The sequence below is a fragment of the Chrysochloris asiatica genome, unplaced genomic scaffold (genome assembly GCF_000296735.1).
Source record: "Chrysochloris asiatica unplaced genomic scaffold, ChrAsi1.0 scaffold00327, whole genome shotgun sequence".
In the NCBI taxonomy this organism is placed as follows: Eukaryota; Metazoa; Chordata; class Mammalia; order Afrosoricida; family Chrysochloridae; genus Chrysochloris; species Chrysochloris asiatica.
In genome coordinates, this window is record NW_006408845.1 from 1,135,656 (window position 1) to 1,149,206 (window position 13,551).

General features: G+C 37.3%; 1 pseudogene; it reads left to right on the forward strand.

Moving 5' to 3' along the window:
• Positions 1-8,147: 8,147 nt before the first annotated feature.
• Positions 8,148-9,510, forward strand: LOC102841694 (annotated as a pseudogene).
• Positions 9,511-13,551: the final 4,041 nt, after the last annotated feature.

The window sequence follows — 13,551 nt, forward strand, 5'->3', positions numbered from 1 at the left end:
GAAGGAGAAAGGAGTTAGAATGTGTCTTAACAATTGATTATAACATATAGAAGCAATATAAGGAATCCAAGATAGAAGAGAGATGGAGGAAAGGGGAAAATATTGCAACAGCATAAAATACAGGGAGCATAATAAATGTAATTACATAGGATACAAAAACAAAATTTGTGTTTTATTGATAGAAGATAGAATTTTATAGTTAAGAAGAACTATAGAATCACCTAGAACAACCTGCTGATTCTATAGTTGAAAAATCATAGGCCCAGACAAATAGCATGAATTTTCCAAGATGGTTGTAATTGTGGTAAGGTGCCATTTAGTCAGTTCCAAATCATAATGACCCTATGCACAATAGAACACAACACTGCCTGGTCCTACACCATTGCCAAAATTCCAAGGTTTCAATTGCCAAAATTCCAAGATTACAAGGCCAAAATTTGAGTCAAGGGCACTAGATCCCAATCCAATGTTCCTTCCACTCCTCTGTTACTGAACAGAAGAAAGAAACATTCAGAAATGTATTATGCAAAGATCATCCTGGCAGCATTCAAAGAATAGACAGAAACTGAGAAAGAAAAGAAGCAAAGTTTCTATTTAGGATACTAAAGAAACTAGCCTAGGTGGAAGATAATGAGGATCTGAGCTAAAGTGAGAGCAAAAATAATAGAAAAAGCAGACAGATTTTCAAACCACTGGTTCTGGGGTGTCAGCAAGTGACATGAGGGAAAATTCTTCTTTTTCATTTTGTTTTGGAAATACTAGATTAAACCAAGTTAAACAGATGTCTTCACTACAGAATTTCTGAATCTTTATGATGTAATGTGTATTACAGATAATGAAAAACAGCATTGCCTAAAATGTTTTAACAGAGAATTTTTTTTAACTGGCACAACTATTAGAGTGAGTTTTTCAGTTTGTGAAACACCAGATTAAAAGACTTGATAAACATGGATGTTGCTAATGATTGTACCAGTATGAAAAAAAAATTTTAATGAATTCATAGGGTTCACAAGTATAAGTGTAGGAAATACTTGAGCTTTTTAAAAGCTTTTAACCACATAATCATTAATGTGGTAAAAATACACATAACAAAACATACACCATCTCAAAACTTTCTACGTATACAATTCAGTAACATTGATTACATTCTTTAAGTTGTGTAACCATTCTTGCTGTCCTTTTCCAAATTATTCCACTATCATTAACATAAACGTAATGTGCCCTATGCAGAGACTCCCCTTTCCTCCTCTGTCCCATCGCTGGTAACCACTAAAAATCTTTGGTTTCTATACTTTTATACTTGCTTATTTCATATGAATAAGATTCTATGGCATTTGTCACTTTGACTGACTTATTTCCCTCAGCATGAAATTTTTAAGGTTCATCCATGTAGAGGCATGCATCAGAACTTTATTTCTCTTTATGTCTGAGTAGTATTTCATTGCGTGTCTATAACATTTTTTGTTTATCTCTTCATCTGTTGATGGACATTTCCGTTATTTCCACCTTTTGCTATTGTGCAAAGTGTTGTCATGAACATTGATATTTACATTCCTGCCTTCATTTCTTCTGGATATATATTTAGGATTGAGTCATAAATTGTCGCTATATTTATGATTTAGGATTGCGTCATAATTGATAGCAATCCTGTATAGGGTTTCCTAGGAGCAGCTGCTGAGCTTGAGCCACTGACCTTGCAGTTCAAAACAACCTTTCAGAAAAATGATATGCAAAAGATTGAAACAAGACCTTCACCTCACACCTTATACAAAAACCAACTCAGCATGGATTAAGGACCTAAATGTGAATCCCAGAATTATGAAGGCCATCCATGAAAAAATAGGGACGAATGTGAGGGCACTAATTCAGGGAATACACAGACTACAAAACAACCTTGCAGTCTAGGATATAAATCCAGCGCCACACCATGACTCATATAGTAGTTCTATATTCAACTTTTTGAGGAACTACAAACTGTTTTCCACAATGACAGAGCCATTTTACATTACACAAGCAATGGATGAGAATTCCAGTTTCTCCACAACTTCATTGCCAACACTTGTTGTTTTCTGGGTCTGTTGTTTTTTATTATTACAATTCAAATAGGGTTTAAGAGGCATCTCATTATAGTTTTGATTTGCATTTCTCTAGTGAATAATGAAAGAAGCCTGGTTGTATAACAGCTACACAGCAGGTTAATAATCAAAAAGTTGGTGATTCAAACCTATCCAATGTCTCCACAGAAGAAAGACCTACCAATCCGTTCCTGTAAAGATTACAGCCTAGAAAACCCTATGGGGCAACTCTTCTCTGTCACATGGGGTTCCTATGAATTTAAATAGACTCAATGGCACCTAGCAATGATAGCTAATAACAACAAGAGCATCTTTTCATATCTGATAGCCATTTGAACTACATCTTTTGTCTATGACCATGATACCCTGAACTCAACTGATCTCTGAATTTCATCATTGGTCAAGTTTCTCTTCAAGAGCTATTTGTTTTAGCACCTCTATTATTAATTCTTCACCATCCATCTGTTTTTTGTCATATTGTCGTGACTTGGTGTTATTATGATGATATTCCACTATTATTTCAAATACCAGCAGAGTCATCAATGGTGGGCAAGTTTCAGACTAGGGCAGACTAGGAAGAAAGACCTAATGATCTATGTCTAAAATTGTTGTTGTTGTTGTTGTTAAGTGCCATCGAGTCAGTTCCGACCCATAGCGACCCTGTACAGGGTTTCCGAGGGTGTAAATCTTTACGGGAGTAGAAAGCCTCATCTTTCTCCCGCGGAGCGGCTGGTAGTTTCGAACCGCTGACCTTAAGGTTCGCAGCCCGATTCGTAACCACTACGCTACCAGACCCAATGGATCACACAATATTGTCTCAGACTTTGATTTGCCTGTTTTAGATATATCATCAGAAGGGATCAATTGCTGGAGATGAATATGGTGTTTAGTAAACTTGAGGGCCAGAGGAGGTAAGAACAACTCTCAATGAGATGGAATGACACAATGGCCACAACAAAGAACTCAAAAATCACAAATATGGTACTGGATTGGACAACATTTTGTTCTTTTCTATATAGAATCACAAATTGGAGCCAACTGCATAGCAACTCACAACAACAAAAAAACAATTATTAACTATATAAATACAAATAACAAATATTGACTATAAATAAGTCATCTATCTTACCAATATCAACAACAAGAATTCAGTTGGTATCCTAGCCAAAACCTAGTTGTTAGGAAATTTTGATGAGCTGGAAGTTATTTCTCAATTTTCTCTGGGATGACATATTCATCTCTTAAATAAGTAAACAATTTTCAACCCAGAGAGATTTAAAAGAATCAAACTTTAGTACTAATAATTGCTTGTATGTTGATATTTATATATGTACTGGTATAGCACTGTAGGATAAGCATTGGACTACTAACCACAAGGTCAGCATTCAAATCCACCAACCTCTCTTTGGAAACCCTATGCAGGGTTGCTATGAGTCGGAACCAATTCAATAGCACTTAACTACAACATCAATTAAGGCCATTTGACTTCTTCAAGTTAAAGGTCAGTATCTTTAATGCCAATTTTTAAAAGTACAGCTTTAGTCCCTTTTAATTTAGTCTGTTTTGCCATGTAAGGTAACACATTCATGGTTCTAAGGGTTCGGAATATGAGGATTTCTAAGAGTCTTTGTGTGAATATCTTTAGAGGGTCATTATTCTACATACCATAATTATTATTCAAAATATTTAACAAAGAAGAGAAAGAGACAGGTGTGGTAGTTTAAGTGACAGAAACTTTAAGGAAGTATCTTCAGGCAAAGAAAAAGAAGTTAAGATGGAAGACAAATTAAAGAGCAAAGATTGATGGAGTTGGTCTTAGAGAAATTGTAAGATGTAAGGCTTTCTGCTCCATCAGGTAGTAGGAATTTATTTTGAAAACCTGTAGGAAGGTCAGCTTGTGGCCATAAAAGATTTGAGTCAAAAACCGAAAACAAAACTTGTTGCTGTCAAGATGATACTGATTCACAGCAGCTAAACAGGACAGAGCAGAACTACCTCATACGGTTTCTAAGGCTTAGAATAAACAGGAGTAAAATGCCATATCTTTCTCCCATGGAGCCGATGATGGGTTGAACTATTAACCTATTGGTTAGCCAGGCACTTAACCACTGAGTCACCAAGACTTCTTAGATTTGTGACAGGAAGTTTTATTTGAAGAACTCAGTGCAGATTAGGTTTGCAGGTTTGCAGTCTAAATTCACACTATCTGGATAGAATAGAAAGTCTCATGCCTGTATCCTTAAATTTCTAACAAATGAAGTTACTTAATAAGATGGCTTAATGTTACATTTCTTGGCCTGTTATTTTGCTCAATGATTTTATTTTCCCAAGCATGAGTCTGGCTGACTTACTAGCCATACCTTATTATGACAAATGTTCACTCATCTGGTAACTGTTTACTGTCTGCCTAAGCAGCATCATAGAATCATCAACCAATGTAGTTGACTGAGGTAAGCAATTATAACTCCTATAAAGGAGCTCTGGTAGCATAGTGGTTACAAATCGGACTGTGAACCGCAAAGTCAACAGTTCAAAACTACCAGCTGTTCCATGGGCAAAAGATGAGGCTTTCTGCTCCCGTAAAGATTGACAGCCTTGGAAACCCTGTACAGGGTCGCTATGAGTCGAAATCGACTCCATGGCACAAAATCACCATCACCCTTCTATAGGAGTCCTGGTGTGGCGCTGCAGGATAAAGTACTGGACTACAAGGTCCTTTGAAATGCAAGGTGGCAGCTCAAACTCAGTAGCCACTCCTGGGAAACCCTATCGGGGTCGCTATGAGTCAGAACCGACTCGAAAGCATTTAATAACAACAAAATATAAACTAAATACCACTTTTGTTACTTCTCTTCCATTTTGGGAAAGTGTCAGGAACTGAATAATTCTGGGGCACAATTTGTTGTTGTTGAGGCCGTGGAGTTGATTGACCCCGTATAGGGTTTCTACAGCTATAAATCTTTACGGGAGCAGAAAGACTCATCTTACTCCTGCGGAGTAGTCGGTGAATTCGAACTGTTGACCTTGTGGCGAGCAGCCCAACACGTAACCCACTATGCCATCAGGGCTACCTTAATTACGACATTGTTGGTGTTAAGGGCTGTGGAGTCGGTTCCGACTCATAGAGACCCTGCATAGGAGTTTATATTAGATACTCAAAAATTTTTGATCCTCATTTTTTTACTTTCAATAATCCAACAAAATTTATACAAAATTTATAACAAAACAAATTCCTTCTTAAATATTACAAGTTAAAGTTTCATTTTATTTTGCTATGTCTGTTAGTAAAGGAGCTCTGGCAGCATAGTGGTTATGAGTTGGGCCGCTAACCTCAAGATCAGCAGTTTGAAACTACCAGCCGTTCCCCTGGGGAGAAAGATGAGGCTTTCTGCTCCAGTAAAGATTTACAACCTCGGAAACCCTGTACAGGGTCGCTATGAATCAGAATCGACTCCAAGAAACAAAACCACCACAAATCACCATGCCTGTTAGTAACTGTAACTTGGAAAACATAGAGAAATAAAAAAAAAATAAAATAATTAATTACACTAGGATTCTGTTATTTTAGCTTTCCTTTTGTATTTAAGGTATCTACCACCTATATCAAGGAGCGTAGCATAATGGTTATGAATCAGGCTGCTAACCTCAAAGTCAGCAGTGTGAAACTACCAGCTTTTCCGTAGGAGAAAGATGAGGCTTTCGGCTCCCCTAAAGATTTACAGCCTCAGAAACCCTATACACGGTCCCTATGAGTCAGAACCAACTCCACTGTACACCACCACCACCTATATCAAATCACACCTACATCAAATCATGCCTATCTTTTCTTTTTAAATGTTAATAATTTAAAGACGTTTCTTGGGAAGGGTAAAGTTATGATAGTTGATATGTACTTTGTATATCAACAAAAATGTGATTAAAACAGACATTTTACCTTCTGAATTTCTAAATTCATGATTGACATTGGTGAAAAACTGTGACTTTGTCTCATATATTTGATAAAAGATTAGTTTTTTCCCAAGTTTTTCTTTTACAGGTTGTTGTTGTTTTTGTTGTTGCTGTTGTTGTTGTTGTTGTTGTTGTCAAGTGCCATCGAGTCGGAACCGACTCATAGTGACCCCATGCACAGCAAAACGAAACAATGTCCGATCCTGGGCCAGCCTCGCTACCGCTGCCACACTTGACGCCATCAATGATGCCACCTGGCCAATCCATCTCGTTAGGGGTCTTCCTCTTTTTCTCTGACCCTCCACCTTACCTAGCATGACATCCTTCTCTAGCGACTGTTCCCTCCTGACAATATGTCCAAAGTATGAGAGACGAAGCTTAGCCATCCTGGCCTCCAAGGAGCACTCTGGCTGCACTTCTTCCAAAACAGATCTATTGGTTCTTTTGGCAGTCCATGGCACTTTCAGTATTCTCCTCCAACACCACAACTCAAAGGCATCAATTCTTCTACGGTCTTCCTTATTCACTGTCCAGCTTTCACATCCATATGAGGTTATTGAAAATACCATGGCATGGGTCAGGTGCACCTTAGTCCTCAAGCTGACATCTTTGCTCTTCAACATTTTAAAAAGTTCCTGTGCAGCAGATTTGCAATGGGCACAAATATGGATTTCTTCCAATCAGTCGGCCAGAGATAGTTGTCTTCCAAATTTCTTGGCAGAGATGAGTGAGTGTCTCCTGTGCCACCTCACTTTCTTGAAAGATTTCAATTTTTATTCCATCAATTCCTGGTGCCTTGTTCTTTGCCAATTCCTTCAATGCACCTTGGACTTCCTCCCTGATTATCATTGGTTCTTGTTCATATGGTACCTCTTGAAATGGTTGAACATTAACCATTTCCTTTTGGTACAATGACTCTGAGTATTCCTTCCATCTTCTCTTGATGCTTTCTGCATCATTCAATAATTTTCCCAGAGAATCTTTCAATAACGAAAGTTGAGGCTTGAACTTTTTCTTCAGTTTCCCCAGCTTGAGATTTGCTGAGCGTGTTCTTCCTTTTTGGTTTTCTGATTCCAAATCTTTGCACATTTTATTATATTTGGCTTTATCTTCTCAAGCTGCTCTTTGAAATTTTCTGTTCAGCTCTTGGACTTCCTCATTTCTTCCATTTGCTTTAGCATCTCTATGCTGGAGATCAAGTTTCAGAGTCTCTTCTGACATCCATTTTGACCTTTTCCTTCTTTCTTGTCTTCTTAATGACTTTTTGCTCTCTTCACGTATGATGTTCTTGATGTGAGATATGGCTATTTAACATTGGAATGTCTTCAATTGGTTATTACACAATGTTGTTACAATTAGGTTTTCTTTGACTTTTAGTAGCATTCATTTAAAAATAAAGGAAGTGTAAGAATTATGTTAATGAGTTTAGAAAGGAAATCTATTAAAGGAGTTTGTAGAAAGATAAATACAAAAAGAAGCTGTCTCTGTAGTAAGATTAGAGTTGGTTTTTTGTTTTGTCTTTTTTCAAGTTTATTTCTACTAGACATAGAAATAGTATTAAAAGCTATCTCTCAAGAGCAAAGAAAAGGACTGTACAATGCTACGGTGCCAGGTCACCCATCATTATAACCATCTTTAAAGAAATGCCAAATAAGCAAACCTACCACAGGACAACCTAAAGATTATTTAGCTAACTAAACCAATTGTGCTTCTAGTATATACTCTGAATTATCACACACATGGGATGCAGAAAGGGGAAAAAACTTCCTATGGTTAAAGCCAAGATTTTAATGAAGACTCACTTTCTTGGATATTTTCAACTATACAGTGTTTTTAAGCCTATACAATGCCCATAGACTTCAAAATGTATGCAGTTCTACTTTTTATATAATACTTTCCATTAGGTATAAATCTAACTTCTGGAAGGATTTTTTTAATATGAATCAGTAATCTTCAGATATTTTTAACAACCAACTAGGAAGCATCCTGAAAATATACTACACATAATATAACAGGATTTAAACAATTAACTTTTCTATTTAGTGCTTTAACATAAGAAAAAGGATTACTTTGATTATTGTTTAAAATTAAACTGTGGCAGCTTATAGCTAACAATTTATAAAAATGAGTAAAACAGTTTTTTCCCATCATACTATACTATGGAAAATCAAGCATTGTCAGTGTTGTGGTTCTAATTAATGGAACACATTTAGCCTGTTCTTCACTTCAATTATGGGACCAAAATTGGGAGTTATTTGGAATGTTGAGGTATTCTCTACAATTCAGGAGATTTCCAAAAAGCTAAAATAAATGCTCAACTCAATTCAAATAGCATGGACATTAATGATTATTTATTGGAAGAGAAATCACCTAAATTAATTAGACAATCAAATGGAGCTCAAAGTAAAAATCTGCTGAGGCAAGGCACCAAACTTAGAAGAGAGCTTTCAGCAGTTTTAATAGAGCTAGACTTCCAAATTAAAATTAAAAAAAAAAAAAAACTAAAAAAATTTATGTCAACAAAGTCAGTGTTTGGAATAAGTGCCTTCAATGGGTTTAAAACTCAGAACTTTAATCCTTCATGTGCAATTGAAGCAGCATATGTTAATGAAAATGATAATTTTGGAAGAAAGCATTTGGATCCAAGCAAGAATTTCTAAGTCTCTTAATGCAACATTTTAAGAACTGATCATTGTTTGAAGGATCCTTGTCAAAGAACTTATCAGTTAATTCTCAAGCTCTGAAAGAGAAATATTGTTAGGAAGCTGGTAAAATGCTTGCCATTTCATTTGTTCCTGATGGTCCTGTTTTATTTTCTAAAACCTTGTTTAACTGCCTATAAGTAGTTTTTTTGTTGTTGTTGCTATTTTCAGACTCTGGTGTGGCATAAATTATAATCAGGATAAAAACTATAACAGATACAACTGACATTAAGCTCAGCAATAAATGAATGTTATAACTTTCTGGCGCTTACTGGTTGGTTGTCTAAAACTTATAATGGCAGCAAGTGGTAAATATCAGTTGATAAATGACATAATACCATGTCATTAAGAGATTCCAAGTACCTTTTGTAAGCTTTAAGCAGGGTCTGAAAACTCTTGGTGTATTGGAGAAATTTTAGATTTATCCAGAAGCATTTTATAGCATCTTCTGTCATGAACTGAATATTTAGTGATCTTTTTACAGTCTTACAATCTGTACCTTATCATATGTACAAGTTTTGGTATTTTGGAACACTTACAAGTTGTTGAGTGTGGTAAATCTGTAACTACAATGGAAGATATTCTTATGTTTGCAACTGGTTGTAGTTCCAGCCCACCTTCAATTGAATGCCTGCATATGGATTTTCCCACTGGAAACCAAAATAAAAACTGTTCAGCTCTTCCAATAACAATTACAGAGAAAGAATTTCAAGAAAATATAGACATTGCTCTAAGAAAGACTACAAGTAGAAAAAGAAGAAAGTTCTTACTACACTGGACATTAAAATATTCCTTTGAATAAAGTGATACTTAATTAAAAGTTGCTATTGATACTTTCCTTTGTTTCAGAAGTATGGCCACCATCACTTTTGAACAAACTTCTTGGCTTGATAAAATTTGTCATATGAACATAAAGGAATATTTTAGTTAATTAGGCTTCAAAAAATTTTTGTTGTTAAGATGTACTATTCAAAATTGGTGATACTTTTCTATGTTCTTAATAGACATGTTTTGTTTTGTAAACTGCTAAATAAATACTTTTAGAATTGTTGCATAGACTGTCTTTCTTTTTAGGGGCACAACTGAGGGGACTGAAAGAATTGTCTCAAAAAGGATAATGATTTCTTGGATTCTGTCACATGGAAGATTCGGCTGGGAAAGTCTTCTTGTAAAATTCAGTTGAATAGCTCCAGAAGCTCAAAATTGAGAAGTATGAGATGTTGCATTCTGGCATCAGGAGCAAGAGGTTGGAAACCACATCTTGCTGAAAACATTTTAAATAGCTCAATATGATTTTGTTCCTGCTTAATTTCCAAGACCAGAGTCCACTAGGTCTTTGCAACCTTCACAGAGAAAAATAAGGAGAGTGCATTTTAAGAAATTGGAATCAGAGAGAAGGGTTCTTTAAGACTAAAATCTTCCTGGCCAGATCTCACTGGTCCATCATGATTCTGTGGACTCCAGTTTCTCTGAGGGATCACATTCTGGGCTCAAAGGGAAAAAGTCTGGTTGGCATGACTCTTGCCAGACTCATGATTCCATATATCAGCATAATAGAGATGACACAAGGACCTTATACCACCCCCAGAAGAACACTGCTATAATGGTTAGGGTTCTGTGTCAACTCCACTAAATCAGGATTTCCAGAGGTTTAGGAGTTGGGATGTGCTTGTTCCCATGGTGATGGAACCTAATACAGGCTTAGTTAGCAAGCACTATGATTTATGGCTATGAGCAGTCAATCAAAGAGATGCTTCCTTGTGAGTGTAGCCTGTTCCCAATACAATGAACACATGGGAGAGACTCTCTCTTCACCCAGGACCTGGGACTCTACAATTGTAAGCCATTTTCTTGATAATAAACATATGTGTGTGTGTGTGTGTGTATACATATATATTAGAGAGAGAGAGAGAGAGAGGACTTCTTAAAGACTAAAATTCCTGTACAGATCTCCCTGGTCCACCATGATTCTGTATACGTTTCACTGGTTTTGCCTCTCTAGAAAACTCAGCCTAAGACATGTGGTACCCAGAGAGTGGGGTTCTAGAGAAACAAAATCACAAGGATGAGTTTTCTAAATTGGTTCTCAAGTCTGACTAATTTTAAAGACACTGATATTAGATGGAGGCATGGCTGACCTCCATCATAGGAATCAGCCACAGATTGATTTTGAGTTTGGTCCTCCTTTCCCCTTGTGGAGTTGGAGGAAGTCAGACATGGTCCCTACTTGGTTTAAGCAGTTGATGCTGTGAACAGGATTCACTGCAATGGCTCCAAAACTATGAAATTTTGAGGTTTTGTAACAGCTAGAATGAAGGGGCATGGGAATAAAATATTTCAGTGGCGGGAAGAGAGGCAGCTTCTGGAGTTGCCTGGAGTCAATGACAGGCTGGCTAAAAAGGATGGCTGATAGTGGACCTGGGCACACTGGAATCTAGCCTGCCATAGGCCCAAGGCCATATGCATATGAATGGGGTTAGTCCAAGGGAGAAAAAAAGATTGAATTTGAGTGTTATAAAAGGTTTATGTGTTTCACACTTTAAACAAAACAAAACAGAGGGAATAGAAGCAAATACTATTAACTGATGATATATGGAGGGGATTGTAATCATTGCAATGCAACAAAATTCAATAGGTTGAGTGCAAAAACCAATGTTCTCTCATGTAAACTGTCACTCAATTCACAATAAAAGCTTTAAAAAATAAATAAATAAAAGACAATGGAATTTTACACACACACACACAAAAAAAATTACAGAATTAGTTTCTCCTGACTATTACTGTAAAATAGACATACATGTGTGATAAGAATATTGTGAGTTATGATTACAGATAAACTCACCTTAAGCCTACACTTGACTGGATTTGCTAAAAGGAGAGTGGGGGTGGGTGGGGCATAAGCTTTTTGCTTTAAGCCTTTAGGTAGAATCCAGAGCCCCACCCAGAACCTTCAGAGTTGGTACATTTGCATTTGAAAAGACATGCAGACCAACCCAGAACTGCTGGGAGAACTCCAGATTCAAGCAAAGAAAAAGAGCAGACAGCTTGGCAGTTTGAGTTTTGGAGTCATCAAGGAAGGAGCTCTGGTAGCGTAGTGGTTATGAATCGGGCTGCGAGCCTCAAGGTCGCAAACTACCAGCTGTTCTGCGGGAGAAAGATGAGGCTTTCTGTTCCCATAAAGATTTACAGCCTCAGAAACCCTGTACAGGGTTGCTGTGAGTTGGAACCAACTCCACGGCACATAACCACCAAGGCAAGGAAAGTCAACCCATCAGAGAAAACCCCCTATAGGACTGATAGTGGAGTCCTGGTGTGGCACTATGGGTAAATGCACTAGAACCACAAGGTTGGCGGTTCAAGCTCACCAACCACTCCTCAGAAACCCTATACAGGGTTGCTGTAAGTCGGAATCAACTAGACAGCACTTAACAATATATGCTCACTGGTGACCACCTGGATCTATTTGTGAGAGGAATTTGGAGAACTGCAGCAATGAAGACACAGGCTGAGTTTGGACATGTTCTATTGGCACCCATTTACCTTGTGATAAGAGATGTGGGAAGGCTAGTTGGTTTGAAGTTTAGGTATTTGTGTGAACTTCTGAGCCCTTGGTTACTGACCTAGCCCTAGAGCTAAGAGTTAAATAGCAGCTGATTTGAACTACAGGGAAATGTGTGTGAACTCCCAAATGTGCAGCTGGTACCCATTTGACCTAGCTTGGGTGGCTGGAGATGAATTGAGCAGAGCAGAACCGGATGAAGATAAAGATGTTTGATACTCTAAGCAAATGTCAATTGCTAAAATTTGTAGGACTGAACTTTTGCTTATTAATGTAATTTCTCAAAATTCCAGTCGGAATGGAAGATTCTTCATATCAAGGAAAATGCGTGTCCCCTCAGTGTACCAGGTTGATAGGGATGGGGAATTTAGACATTGGCTTTCAAAAATGGGGGTGCTACAAAGGCATGAAATGACTGGCTTACAAGCTTTCATGGAAGTGCTTAGTTTTAGAATGAGGGGAGAAGGGAGAATCCCCACTGACTAGTTTTCCTCTTTTACACATGGGTCTGGTGAAAGGGGTTAGGGAATGATGCTGATAGAATTTTATGATTTCAATTGTCAGTAATTTTTAGTTGGATTAATTGTGATTTTCAAAAATGTAATGGTAAAAGATGTGTAACTAAAAGGAGGGAGTATTTATCTGTCATTTCAGGAACATCAAAAAAGGAAGAGCATGAGTGGAGTGTGGGATTCCTGCCTGGAAAAGCAGCTACGGCAAAGACAGGGGCAGAGGCAATGGCATGGAAAGACAGCTATAGACTCTAGCTGTGTGTCTGTGGGCAGGAGGCTAGCTTGTAGAATGTGCCCTTTGGACATTTAAATGCATCTATATTTTTTGTTTTGTATGTGTGAGTCAAATATGTTTGCTTTGTTCATTTGTGACATAAAAGACATAAATGTGGCCAGTGCATTTACAGTTGTACATGTTTAGTTCAATCCTGTTAGGCACAAATATGGCTTTATAATTGTCTTAATTTACACATTATGCATATAATTTATAGGTTTCAAGTTGACAAGGGTGGATTGTAATGGTTAGGGTTCTGTGGCAGCTCAACTAGACCAGGATCACCAGAGCTGCTTTAAGCAGTTAAGATGTGCTTATTCCCATGGTGAGGCCTGGCCCCAATATAATGGACATATGGGAGGGACTCTCTCTCTGTCTTCCAATGGGGACCTGGGACTCTGCAATTGTAAGCCATTTTCTTGATAATAAACTTATATATGCACATATTTTACTGGTTTTGCTTCCCTAGAAAACTCGGAGA